The sequence below is a fragment of the Nerophis ophidion genome, linkage group LG21, assembly GCF_033978795.1.
Source record: "Nerophis ophidion isolate RoL-2023_Sa linkage group LG21, RoL_Noph_v1.0, whole genome shotgun sequence".
NCBI classification, from domain to species: Eukaryota; Metazoa; Chordata; class Actinopteri; order Syngnathiformes; family Syngnathidae; genus Nerophis; species Nerophis ophidion.
Genome location: NC_084631.1, coordinates 22,360,638 through 22,374,392, shown reverse-complemented (window position 1 = coordinate 22,374,392; position 13,755 = coordinate 22,360,638). Strand labels below are relative to the sequence as shown.

The following is a 13,755-nucleotide window of genomic DNA, read 5'->3' as shown; positions in this document are numbered from 1 at the left end:
ATTTGAGAACCACTGCTCTATTATGCCCGTGGTTCTAAATTGGGGGTACGCGTACCCCTGGGGGTACTTGAAGGTATGCCAAGGGGTATGTGAGATTTTTCTAAAATATTCTACAAATAGCAACAATTAAAAAATTCTTCATAAATATATTTTTTGAGTAATACTTCAACAGAATATGAATGTAAGTTCATAAAGTGTGAAAAGAAATGCAACAATGCAATATTCAGCGTTGACAGCTGGATTTTTTTTGTGGACATGTTCCATAAATATTGATGTTAAAGATTTATTTTTTTGTGAAGAAATGTTTAGAATTAAGTTCATGAATCCAGATGGATCTCTATTACAATCCCCAACGAGAACACCTTAAGTTGATGATTACTTCTCTGTGAATGAATCTTTATTTATAATTGAATCACTTGATTATTTTTCAACATGTTTTTAGTTGTTTTTATATCTTTTTTTCCAAATAGTTCAAGAAAGACCACTACAAATAAGCAATATTTTGCACTGTTATACAATTTAATAAATCAGAAACTGATGACATAGTGCTGTATTTTACTTCTTTATCTCTTTTTTTCAACCAAAAATGATTTGCCCTGATTAGGGGGTACTTGAATTAAAACATTTTTCAAAGGGGGTACATTGCCGATTGTATTGTACCATATGTCCCGGCAAGAAATCTGCGTTCAAAGGACTCCGGCTTATTAATGATTCCCAAAGCCCAAAAAAAGTCTGTGGGCTATAGAGCTTTTTCATTTCGGGCTCCAGTACTCTGGAATGCCCTCCCGGTAACAGTTCAAGATGCCACCTCAGTAGAAGCATTTAAGTCTCACCTTAAAACTCATTTGTATACTCTAGCCTTTAAATAGACTCCCTTTTTAGACCAGTTGATCTGCCGTTTCTTTTCTTTTTCTCCTATGTCCCACTCTCCCTTGTGGAAGGGGTCCGGTCCGATCCGGTGGCCATGTACTGCTTGCCTGTGTATCGGCTGGGGACATCTCTGCGCTGCTGATCCGCCTCCGCTTGGGATGGTTTCCTGCTGGCTCCGCTGTGAACGGGACTCTCACTGCTGTGTTGGATCCGCTTTGGACTGGACTCTCGCGACTGTGTTGGATCCATTATAGATTGAACTTTCACAGTATCATGTTAGACCCGCTCGACATCCATTGCTTTCCTCCTCTCCAAGGTTCTCATAGTCATCATTGTCACCGACGTCCCACTGGGTCATTATTGTCACCGATGTCCCACTGGGTGTGAGTTTTCCTTGCCCTTATGTGGGCCTACCGAGGATGTCGTAGTGGTTTGTGCAGCCCTTTGAGACACTAGTGATTTAGGGCTATATAAGTAAACATTGATTGATTGAGAACCACTGTAAAAGAGTGACACCCATTCCATTGTACGCTGACTTTTGACCACATGTATTTACTAGTCAGAATGCATAAGAAAATAAAACATGTGTGTGCTTGTCTTACATAATGTTGTGAATGATAGGTACAATTCCCCCAAAAAAGTACAGTTCCGCTTTAAGACACACCCCTAAAGTATGCAGCGCCGATCATGTTTCTGCTGCCCCCTGGAGGCTAAAATGGCAAAAACATCTGCACATAGGACGGCATAAACCGCCCCTCTTACAGGAAAGCTCGCGTCACTTTTACGGTTTTACAACCCTTCGACCCAGTTTAAACACACTTCCCATTCCCTTCACCCTTCCATTTGCCTGCCGGGTGGCCATACTTGACTTAATATTCGAAGAGCCACCGCGTTTCCTCCCCCACCTTTTTTTGGTTTGAAGAGGCACTTCAAAGAAGAGTTGCCGTGGCGTCGAAACACGACATCTTTTCCCCGGAGAATGAGGAGGCGAACCTGAGCTGACTCAGAACGGGAAACTCGCTACTTGCGGCTCGTTAAACGCTCAGCAAGTGGGAGTGTCTTTAATGGAGGAACTTTTATTTCATTCTGTCAGCTTCAACAGGAAAGGAGAATAATACCACACATACCTGCCCCGCATACGGTCGAGAGGTAAGTTGGCACCGTTACTCCATGGACTCTCTGTTGGGTTCGACTTTATCACGCTTGACGGTAACTTTGGTTCCACTCTGGCGTGTTTTCATATTCGAGCCGGGGTTAAGTTTATTTCAAACGTCAAAAAGCGACATGCGGAAAACATCAAAGTTTAGCTAGCTAACATCAAAGTTTAGCTAGCTGGCGGGTCCGGGCGTCAGCTGTTTATGAGAAGCGGGATTTAAAGAGGCAAAATGACCATAAATGCCTGCAGTTTTTGGGGTAAAAGTGGATTTTTTAAACTCTGAAACGGCCCTATTCGGTTCCCTCAGGTGCATTTTGCTACGTAAAAAAAATAAAATCGAACGTACATCAACAGTTGCTCCAGGTTCTTTTAACAGGGGAGTATTTAAAACGTAGAGTTTGGTAATAAATATAAACTACGTTAGTTTTTAGTAAAAAAAACAAACATTTTCTTATCATGTCAATGCGTGGTTCCGCTATGTCCGGGTCACTCCCGGCTTGCGCCATGTGCACGTACACATGATGGTGACTACGAATGTGTGCGTGCGTTAGAGCCACTCCCAAAGCACGATGTACGCAAACAGCGTAGAATGCAATGACACCGGAAGTGGGCGCCTCTTATTTAAAAATCATCTTCAATCCAACCCTCTCCCTTTTTTTTATATAAAGGGTAAAATTAAGTGGCAAGAAAAACATTTCAATAATGAATAAAGCAAAATACGTCCTGGGCCAAAAATCACTTTCGATTTCGGGAGGTGGGGCGTGGGGGGCGTGGTCGGGGATGGGGCGGGGGGCGCGGTGAGAGGGGAGGAGTATAATTCACGAGTATTTCATATATACCGTATTTCCCTGAATTGCCGCCAGGGAATAATTAATTTAAAACCTCTTTTCACTCCTGCGCTTACCAAAGGCATGCGGTAAAAGTAAGCATGCGCTAATTATTTTAAAACCTCTTCTCACTCCGGCACTTACCAAAGGCATGCAGTAAAAACATTTAGTGTGATGTAAGCTTGGACCTTAAATCCTACTGAATAGCTCTTAATCTTCATCCCTTTATGCGATTTAAAATTACTGGTATTGAAATCAGCCTCCTCCGTTTTGAAAATGATGACAAGGGAAGTGTCACTCGTGACGTCACGAGTTTGACCAGGCGGTAATACTAAGCATGCGTTAATTATTTTGGGAAGCGAGTTTGACCCGGCAGTAATTCAAGGCTGGCGCATACTATATGCCCTGCGGCAATTCAAAGAAATACGGTATTTAAAAATCATCTTCAATCCAATCCTTTCCATTTTATTTTTATAAAGGGTAACATAAGATGGCAAAAAACATTTCAATAATGATTAAAGCAAAATACGGCCTGGGCCAAAAATCACTTTATATTCTCTACTCCTCGCTAGTGTTACCATATCTGAGTTATTGTGCAGCATACTTGCCAACCTTGAGACCTCCGATTTCGGGATGTGGGGGGGTGTGGGGCGAAGGCGTGGTTGGGGCGGGGGTTGTAATTAAGAGGAAAGGAGTATAATTCACCAACTTGAGTATTTCATATATATTTCGTATACATATATATATGTATATATATAAATATACATATATATATATAATATGTATGAAACACTTGACTTTCAGTGGATTCTAGCTATATATATTTATTTTATTATATATATATATGTAAATAAAAGAAATAATTGAATTTCCGACGGTCCCTATCAAATACACAGTAATAAAAACACAGTTGTTCTACTAACTGTACTGTGCTTGCTGGTAACTAAAAACAAACAACACTTACCTTTCACTATTTGAGTAAACTTTGTTCTGCCATTTGCGTATTGGCGAGCGATCTCCGAATCCGGGAACATATATCACAGATTTGTTTTCGACATCCGCAAATGAGAACGGGATGTTGCTTCCAGCTATCAGCATAGCCATCTTTGTCTCAGCATAAGTTACACCATCAGGTCTCTATTTTGCGAGGTGGCCCATAATACTGGGTTGTGAACGATGCTGCGCTGCGGACGCTTTGTGCTTCGCTGACCTGACTGTTCATGGCTGAGTATATCCGTTCGGCTGCCGTGTTCAATGGAGAAGTCTGTTCTACAAAACTTACCGGCAACATACACCTTCCCCTTCAAACTCTCCTGGATAAACTGAAATTCTTGTTTCCAATCGTTCTGGAACTTGCAAGCGTATTTCTTCATTTTGTCCGTCGACGGTGTAATATATTAGGTTGGAGTCAATAACCAGGCGGCGTGATGAAGTTACGTCTCTTACTGTGGGCTTCAGAACGGACTCCCTAATGCATGTTCCTTGACTGCACTTAAATGTAGAATATATGTAGAATATATTTACATTCTATTCTGTTCTATGTACAGTAGATGGCAGTATTGTCCTGTTTGAGAGGGTCACAACATTGCTGAGTCAGGTTTTCATGGAGCTGGAGGGGGCGTGGCCTCCAGCTTCTCCTGAATTTCGGGAGATTTTCGGGAGAAAATTTGTCCCGGGAGGTTTTCGGGAGAGGCGCTGAATTTCGGGAGTCTTCCGGAAAATTCGGGAGGGTTGGCAAGTATGTTGTGCAAAAATATGGGAAAACAACTACAAATGTGCGCTACATTTGTTAACTGTGTTAAAAAAAAGATCAATTACAATAATACTTAATGTTGGATATAGAGAACATACAAACCCTTTATTTATTGGGTCAAAAATATTAAAGCTCCATGATTTGGTAAAATTGCAAACAGCTAAAATAATGTACAAAGTAAATTATAACCTACTACTAAAGAATGTACAACAATTCTTCTCAACTAAAGAGGAGAAATATAACCTTAGAAGAAAATCTTAATTTAAAACATTTGTATGCACGTACAACACTTGAAACCTTGAGCATATCAGTATGTAGAATTAAATTATGGAATGGATTAAGTAAAGAAGTTAAACATTGTGCTGATACGATCCAGTTTAAGAGGCCGTACAAATTAATAGTGCTTACAAAGTACAAGGAAGAAGAATTATGAGAAACACTTTCAACCTTTTTCAAAATAAGATATTCTTCATCTCAGTGTGTGAATAGTGACTGAATTAATTAATTACATATTACAGAACTGTTGTGTTACTCATTCACGGATGTCATTTTGCTATTTTGCTGTAAAGAAGGTCAGTGAATGAATGTATATATTTGTGAACACTCTGATGTGGGAAAGGGGTAGGATTGAATAAGCTTTGCTTCTTCCTACTCCTTTTTGGACATGATGTATTGTAAAATGATATGACATTGCTCGATGTATAATGTTGTAGGTATGTCATGTTCAAAATAAACTAAGAAAGAAAAGAAAGGGTTCGTACGGGTGCTTAAAAACCTTGAAAATGCTTGGATTTTAATGTTTCTTTTATTTAGTTTTATTTTATTTTTTTGTCCTGTCCAGTTTCTCAGGCAATTCATATTGTTGATGTAGATACAAATTTACTTTACAAAAAAGAAGTGTGGGATACTTCTCTTGTTGCCTTATTTGTATTTGACTTTATTAAAAGGATTTATATTATCATTTGGTGCAGCCGGGCCAGAGCAGGAGGGGATAGGAAGAGGGAAAAAAAGAAGACAGAGGGGGAAATTGTGGGGATAAGACAGGTAGACAAAAACAACAGCAAACACAACAATAACAACAACAATAGAGCAACATCAGCAAATACGATATGTACAAATATGATGGTAAAAGGGATAGCAAAGAAGCAGTTAGTGAAATAAATAATAATACAGAAAGGACAATGAGCATTATTACACTACAAATGGAGCAATACAAATACCAATAGAAATAGCGCTATTGATAATGAATAATACCAATAATTGACTTCTATTATGAACAATACAGTTGTTCAAATGCAACAATACATATATGTAATGATAACTAGAGATACAAAAGAAAGCAGAAAAATGGAGGGGAAGAAAGAAACCTATGTTGTGTTTTCAAGTAGGGTTATATGGCCTTTTTTTAATATCTCAATATTTTTAGGCCATCCATTCATCCATCCATCCATCCATTTTCTACCGCTTATTCCCTTTCGGGGTCGCGGGGGCGCTGGCGCCTATCTCAGCTACAATCATATCGCGATAAATAGATAAATGGGTTGTACTTATATAGCGCTTTTCTACCTTCAAGGTACTCAAAGCGCTTTGACACTACTTCCACATTTACCCATTCACACACACATTCACACACTGATGGAGGGAGCTGCCATGCAAGGCGCTAACCAGCACCCATCAGGAGCAAGGGTGAAGTGTCTTGCTCAGGACACAACGGACATGACGAGGTTGGTACTAGGTGGGGATTGAACCAGGGACGCTTGGGTTGCGCACAGCCACTCTACCACTGCGCCACGCCGTCCTATATATATATCTTTATATATATATATATATATATATATATATATATATATATATTTTGCCTTAACTTTGAATGAACACTTGATACGTATAATCACAGCAGTATGAGGATTCTATGTGTCTACATTAAAACATTCTTCTTCATACTGCATTAAAATATGCTACTTTTAAAGTTCATGCAGAGGGAAATCACAACTAAGTCAATTGACCAAAGCTGTAATTTATTAAACAGTTATTAAGCAGTTGCACAAACATCCATGTCATTTCAAAACAGAAATTCCAAGATAGTCAGAGACATTTTAAAACCAGCTATTAGTGCACTTTTGTACATGATGTCACTAAGATGACATATCAAAACACAAAATTAAAGTGCACTTTTTGTACAGAACGCCACTACAATAGTTTAAAATAAACAAAGTGCACTTGTGTGTGATGTCACACAAGATATTTCAATAAGTGTCACATAAAAATGAGCTGTATATCACATAGTATATGTCCTACGGTGTTGATGTGGAAATAGTCGCTTTGGCATTTTGTGGGTGTGGCACTGAACAGAGATGTTGATATGCAGTTTCAAGCATTCTTCTTTCTCTAGCGGGTGACTTTTCAAATGATGCTACTTTTGGTAGCAACGCTTCTGCCGTATAAATGTTCCAGCATGTTCCCGCTTGAAGGCAAACCACCGCCAGACGATGAACCCCGTGCTGTTTTTCTTGGGAATTATTTCTTCCTCCATTTGTTACCAGATTCGCACTTTCTCTCACTCGTATTACCACTCGCAACACATCGTTAGCATCACAGCTACCCATGCCGCTGCCTCTCTGCTCGGGTAGGGCGTGTGATGTTGCACGCGTGACGTACTGTATGTAAGACGGCGCGCTTGTTTTAACTGTCTGTGTGAAGGAGAAACAAGAAAGAGGAAGAAGCACATGCAGTTTAATGCCCCCAGCTAAATGCAACTGCGTGAGAACATATACCCGAATATCACGATATAGTCATTTTGTCTATCGCACAGAGACAAACCCGCGATATATCGAGTGTATGGATATATCGCCCAGCCCTATTTTCAAGGTTTGAAAAATGCTTGAATTTTGGGTGAAGTCCTTGGAAATGTTCATCATATTTCTCGGCAGTCTCGACTGAATAGGCTAATTATGAAATGGGAAAAAATAAAATAGGTTTCCTTAAAAATGAAAGCTATACGCTTGATCTGTTGGCAACACAATTTCCCAACTCATATTGAAACGAGGTTTGTAAAATAGAACAAACAGATTCTGAAAATGTTACAATAAAAATATAGAAAAAATACCGTCAGCGGTAAAGTTTAGATCCATGAAGGAAAGAAGAAATTGAATGAATGTTTATAACTGAATACATTTACATCTGCATAAAAAATTGTTTTCTTTTGTATTATAATTTTTTAATGAATTAAGTAACGTTTATGACAACCTTTTACCAAAATGTAATATAAAATGTGAGATATAACAGGATAATGCATGCATTCATCATTTGTTTTTAAAACGGTTACAAAAAAGTGGAACCCCAAAAATTTACTCTGGGACCCTATTTTTATGACTTGACGGAGTCCCTGGTACCCCATTTAGAAAATTCCTAGCGCCAACACTGATGGTGTATTGTTGCGTGCAGAACAGCAGAAGGCGACTGTAGCCTGCGGGCCGGTTCTAATACTAATCAAAACACAGGGATTAAGTAAAGAAATCAAACAATGTACTAATATGATCCGGTATAAGAAGCTGTTCAAACTAAAAGTGTTATAAAGTACAAAGAAAAATTATGATTAAAATCGTAAATTTATTGAAAATTAAGTTTTAAAAAACGGTTAATCTCATTACGCGAATATTAACTGATTTACCTACTTTGAGAAAAACTGATGTATTTACAAAGAAATGATGTAACTTGAGTACAAATTTATAACAAAGTATGTGTTAGTAATTGCTATGAAGAGGATAGGGGTAGGATTAGATACGCCTTGCTTCTTCCTACTCCTTTTTGGACATGTAAAGAAAATATGCAAAATATGTGATATATAATACTGTATACATGTTCGGAAAAAAATTCCACCAAGCAACTAGCAAACGGCGTAGAATGCAGTGACACAGGAAGTGAGCGCCTTTGTTTAAAAATCATCTTAAAGATGCGCCGTCTGTACAATAGTGTTTCTTATGAGCATTTATACTTATGTGCAACATACATTTAGTTCTGTTCTCAGTGTACTACAGAAAGAACACTGCTTTTTGTTGATTCGCCAACCAGAATAGAAGAATAGAAAATGGGCTCCATTGTTGCCCTTTGTTGTTTGTGTCTCAATTCCTCTGAACACAAGTACTGTACTGCTTGATGGAACGCTCGGTGCATGATTTCACCTCGTGGGTTAATAAGGATGATTGTGAGAAATGTGAAGGTTCGGCTGAGAATTACAAGGCAGGAGCTGGTTAATGATCTTGGGTGGACTTGGCGGAAGTGGCCTTATTTTATTGAAACTGTCATTGTCAGTTTTTTCGTACGTGTAAGACATACGGAAGAACAGAGATACCGTTTCTCTCTGACATTGGACTCTGGAGCAAATTTCCAAGCTTGGGGAGAGGCGCCCAACAGTTTGTGATTTAGAAAAAAAAAACATTTTCTTTACAAAACAAAAACACTAAACATATCTCAACAAAACAACTGAAGTCTAGATCGGGGGGGAAAAAACAGCACTACTAGATTTTACTCTTCAAGGACATCTGATAATCCCGAGTCATTGGGGACATATTCCCGGTCCTCCCTATGCTGGCTCTGCAGGAGTTTAGTCAATGATTTTCCTGTGGGTGTCTGTACAAAGGGTGTAAATAAAAAAAAACAGTAGGGAATGAAACAATTATTAAAGTACAACTTTGTACTAGCAAATTTTGTCGCAGTTCAACAGAAAAAAAAACATTTTGGTGTAAATCCAGGTCCCCTAATGTACCCAAGGTTTGAATAAAATCCTGCAGTCACGTACAAAGTTCAACCTGAACCACTGGGAGGCTGTTATCTGCTCACCTGTTTGTTCACAGTTGTAGTCAAACCACAATGAGCAAGATAAATCATTGTTATCATTGTTACAGATTAGTGACAAGCTGTGTCAAGTCACCTGCAACAGTCACTCTGACTTTATAAGTGCAATTAAATGGGGGGTTTAAAGTCCAGGCACACAATCCAGTTTTTTAGGGTTTGATTAGCACCAAAGGGAAATGAATATTACCCCGAATGCATATGCAATTCTATTATTTTATATTATTACAGATTTATCGACTTTATTAGCTACTAAATCTACTGTATCTTTTGAGTATGCATTGCTTGCCAGCAGTGGGCAGTGCTTTTGACTTAACACCTGAAGGTAAGTGTTAGACCAATTAATCGAACGATAAATAAAAATGAACCTGATCACTTTGCCAACACCAATAAATTGCAATGTCCGTGTGTTTTATTTTATTTGTCTATCTCTACTAATCGGGGTACAAGAAGGTTCACTCTGCATCACTGTTGCACCTTAGCATGTTTATTCCATAGCGGAATTTAATGAATGCAGTGATCCTTCTTGTCAGCCATCCATAATCTTTGTTTAGGTGGGCGGAGTGGGGACTGCTAGCTCGGATGCATAGACAGAGCCTTGTGAGTCGCTACTCGCTAGTGAGAAGGACAAAGTATCAACACGGTAGAACCAACAAATATGCCCAATTTGTTGAAAAGTGGCACCAACAACAACAAAAAAACACCTGACCCAGTTTTTCCAACTGAGGGGAAAAACTGCACTTCAAGATGTTAAATATTCATTGAGGTTAAATGTTTTGCTACCCAAGATTGAAATTCAATTTGTTTACTTAAAAAAAACCTCATGCAAAATCAAAGTTTATTGCGTTAAGAAAAAATTGCATTTGAAAAGAACAGTTGTAATATTATCATTATATATTATGATTTAGGGCTGGGTAGGGGTGTAACGATACACAAAAATTTTGGTTCGGTACGTACCTCGGTTTAGAGGTCACGGTTCGGTTCATTTTCGGTACAGTAAGAAAACAACAAAGTATAATTTTTTTGGTTATTTATTTACCAAATTTGAAAACAATGGCATAACATACATATACACACAGGGTCCATTGCCATGGTTAATGTGGTCAACATATATATAATAAAATCTCTGCGCTGCTGATCCGCCTCCGCTTGGGATGGTTTCCTGCTGGCTCCCCTGTGAACGGGACTCTCGCTGCTGTGTAGGATCCGCTTTGGACTGGACTCTCGCGACTGTGTTGGATCCATTATGGATTGAACTTTCACAGTATCATGTTAGACCCGCTCGACATCCATTGCTTTCCTCTTCTCCAAGGTTCTCATAGTCATCATTGTCACCGACGTTCCACTGGGTCACTATTGTCACCGATGTCCCACTGGGTGTGAGTTTTCCTTGCCCTTATGTGGGCCTACCGAGGATGTCGTAGTGGTTTGTGCAGCCCTTTGAGACACTAGTGATTTAGGGCTATATAAGTAAGCATTGATTGATTGACTGATTGATAAGGCTCAGAATGGTTTCTTAACAAAACCTTTCTACATATAAAGTGTTTTTTTTTGATTGATTGATTGATTGATTGAGACTTTTGTTAGTACATTGCACAGTAAAGTACATATTCCGTACAATTGACCACTGAATGCTAACACCCCAATAAGTTTTTCAACTTGTTTAAGTCGGGGGTCCACGTTCATCAACACCGCCCGCTGTTTTATGTGGACATGTTCCATAAATATTGATGTTAAAGATTTATTTTTTTGTGAAGAAATGTTTAGAAGTAAGTTCATGAATCCAGATGGATCTCTATTACAATCCCCAAAGAGGGCACTGTAAGTTGATGATTACTTCTATGTGTAGAAATCTTTATTTATAATTGAATCACTTGTTTATTTTTCAACAAGTTTTTAGTTATTTTTTTTATCTTTCTTTCGAAATAGTTCAAGAAAGACCACTACAAATGAGCAATATTTTGCACTGTTACATATTCTACTTTATCTCTTTTTTCAACCAAAAATGCTTTGCTCTGATTAGGGGGTTCTTGAATTAAAAAAATGTTCACAGGGGTACATCACTGAAAAAAAGTTGAGGACCACTGTGTTATGAGAGTAGCGTATGTGTGTGTGTGGCCCTTTAATATGTGACAGCATATTAAAGTTTTGTTGGATTGCCTGTGTGCAAGACCGCAATAAAGCCACGATTTGCAACTAATTGCCGGACTCTTCATTTGCCCTTGAGTTCGGAGCTGTGGAGACCCACTGCCGGGTAGAGTGAAGGGTTTTGCCCCAGAGAATACATCAGGCCTGGAGGAGTGTCTCCCCTGGACACTTGGAGCCGGAAGCAGGAAAGGTGCAACACATGTTTGACGTGTTGTCAGAAGCAGCTGCTGAACAATCTCAGCAAACCTCCGTCCTCCATTGTTGTATCGCGCAGCCAAAGTGTCCCCAAACGAGAGATCTTAACAAGGCAGGAGGGTCTTCCAGCTCTGGCATGTTGTTTTAGCCCAGTCGCTGCTAGCATGTGTACTCGTTCGGTACACCTCCAAACCGAACCGTACCGAAACGGTTCAATACAAATACACGTACTGTTACACCCCTAGGGCTGGGCGATATATCGCGGGTTTGTCTCTGTGCGAGAAAGAAAATGTCTATATCCTGAGTATTCGAGTATACTTTCTCACGCAGTTGCTTTTAGCTGCAGCCATTACACTTTAGGCTTTTCTGACTCTTTTCTTGTCTCTCTTTCTCACAGAGAGATAAAACAAGCGCACCTTCTTACATACGTCAAATACTGTCGTGCGTGCAACGTCATGCGCCCTCGCGAAGCAGAGAGGTTGTGGCTTGGGTAAGATTAGCTGAGGCAGGTTGTGCAAGCGGAGCCGTGCGAGTGGTAATACGAGAGAGAGAGAAGGTGCGAATCTGGTAACAAATGGAGCAAGAAGAATTAATTCCCGCGAAAAACAGCGGTGGTTTGACTTCAAGATGTTGAACAGACAACCGTAACATTTCAAGTATGTGGCAAAAGCGTTGCTAAAAAAAGTAGCAGCACTACTAATTTGTAGCATCATTTAAAAAGTCATCCGCTAGAGAGTGAAGAGGGCTTGAAACTCCGCATATCAACATCTCGGCAAAATGCGGAAGCAACCAGCACTGACACAATTCAGCCTGACGTCTTCCATTTCCACATCAACAAGAAATAGTCAACAACAGAAGGAGATAACGTCCGTAGTAACCTACCACATAGCAAAGGACATATATTATTTGATTTCCTATTATGCAGCTAATTTTTATTTTACAGCTTTTAAAATATCTTGTGTGACATCATGCAAAAAGTGCACTTTATTTGTTTGCACATATTGTAGTGGCATTCTGTACAAAAAGTGCACCTTATAGTTTAGTGTTGTTTTGATATGTCATCTTAGTGACGTCATGCACAATAGTGCACTTGTTTTAAAATGTCTCTGACAATCTTGCACTTTCTGTTTTGAAATGACATGAATGTTTGTGCCACTGCTTAATAAATACCATTTTGGTAAATTGACTTATTTGTGATTTCCCTCCCTGCATGAAAATTTAAAATAAGCATATATTAATGCAGTCTGAAAAGGAATGTTTTAATGTAGACGCATAAAATCTTCATACTAGTGTAATTATATGTATCAATTGTTAATTAAAGGCTAAGGCAAAATATCGAGATATATATTGTGTTTTGTGACATGGCCTAAAAATATTGAGATATTAATAAAAGGCCATATCGCCCAGCCCTATTATGATTACATTCGATTGTAGCTGAGATAGGCGCCAGCGCCCCCCGCGACCCCAAAAGGGAATAAGCGATAGAAAATGGATGGATGGATGGATAGTGTGTAATATGCTCTCAAAATAACGTTGAAAATAATTTTTATGTCAGCAGTAGTTTGTGGGACACTTTATCATCCAGCAAAATGTATTATTATCAGGCCAGGGCTGTTAAAGTGGGTGTTTGCAACATTTACACAGATGCCTAGAGGGCATCTGTGTAAATGTATTTTACGCAGAATATTCCGCCCGCTTACAGCTTCTAGTACGTAATGACGTAACTACGTAAGTACGTAACACATGAATGCGTTTTGGGTGTTTTTAGCGAATAATAACAATTTGGATAGTCTGTATATAGTTTGAATGTATATCCTATCATAGCAACATGACTGCAAATTGTTGCTTCTTTTGGACTGCTTTTGTATGTGTGCACGCACTCCCTGCGTGTACGTGTTTATAAGACCGTGTGAGTGACCGCTGTAAACACTATCCATCCATCTTCTTCCGCTTAT

General features: G+C 39.1%; 2 protein-coding genes across 5 annotated transcripts in view; both read left to right on the top strand.

Moving 5' to 3' along the window:
- The window catches only part of LOC133539883 (CUGBP Elav-like family member 3), a 130,517-nt gene extending 129,557 nt beyond the window's left edge, over positions 1 to 960 (top strand). The window contains exon 14 of the mRNA XM_061882173.1: positions 942 to 960. The gene's annotated coding sequence lies outside the window, so the exon portion shown is untranslated. The remainder of the gene's footprint in view (positions 1 to 941) is intronic.
- Positions 961 to 1,590: 630 nt separating this feature from the next.
- Positions 1,591 to 13,755, top strand: part of LOC133539882 (ceramide synthase 2-like) — a 54,120-nt gene continuing 41,955 nt past the window's right edge. For 2 of the 4 annotated variants that reach the window (XM_061882168.1, XM_061882167.1), the window contains exon 1: positions 1,591 to 2,019. The gene's annotated coding sequence lies outside the window, so the exon portion shown is untranslated. The remainder of the gene's footprint in view (positions 2,020 to 13,755) is intronic. The other 2 variants (XM_061882170.1, XM_061882169.1) reach the window with 2 other exon arrangements.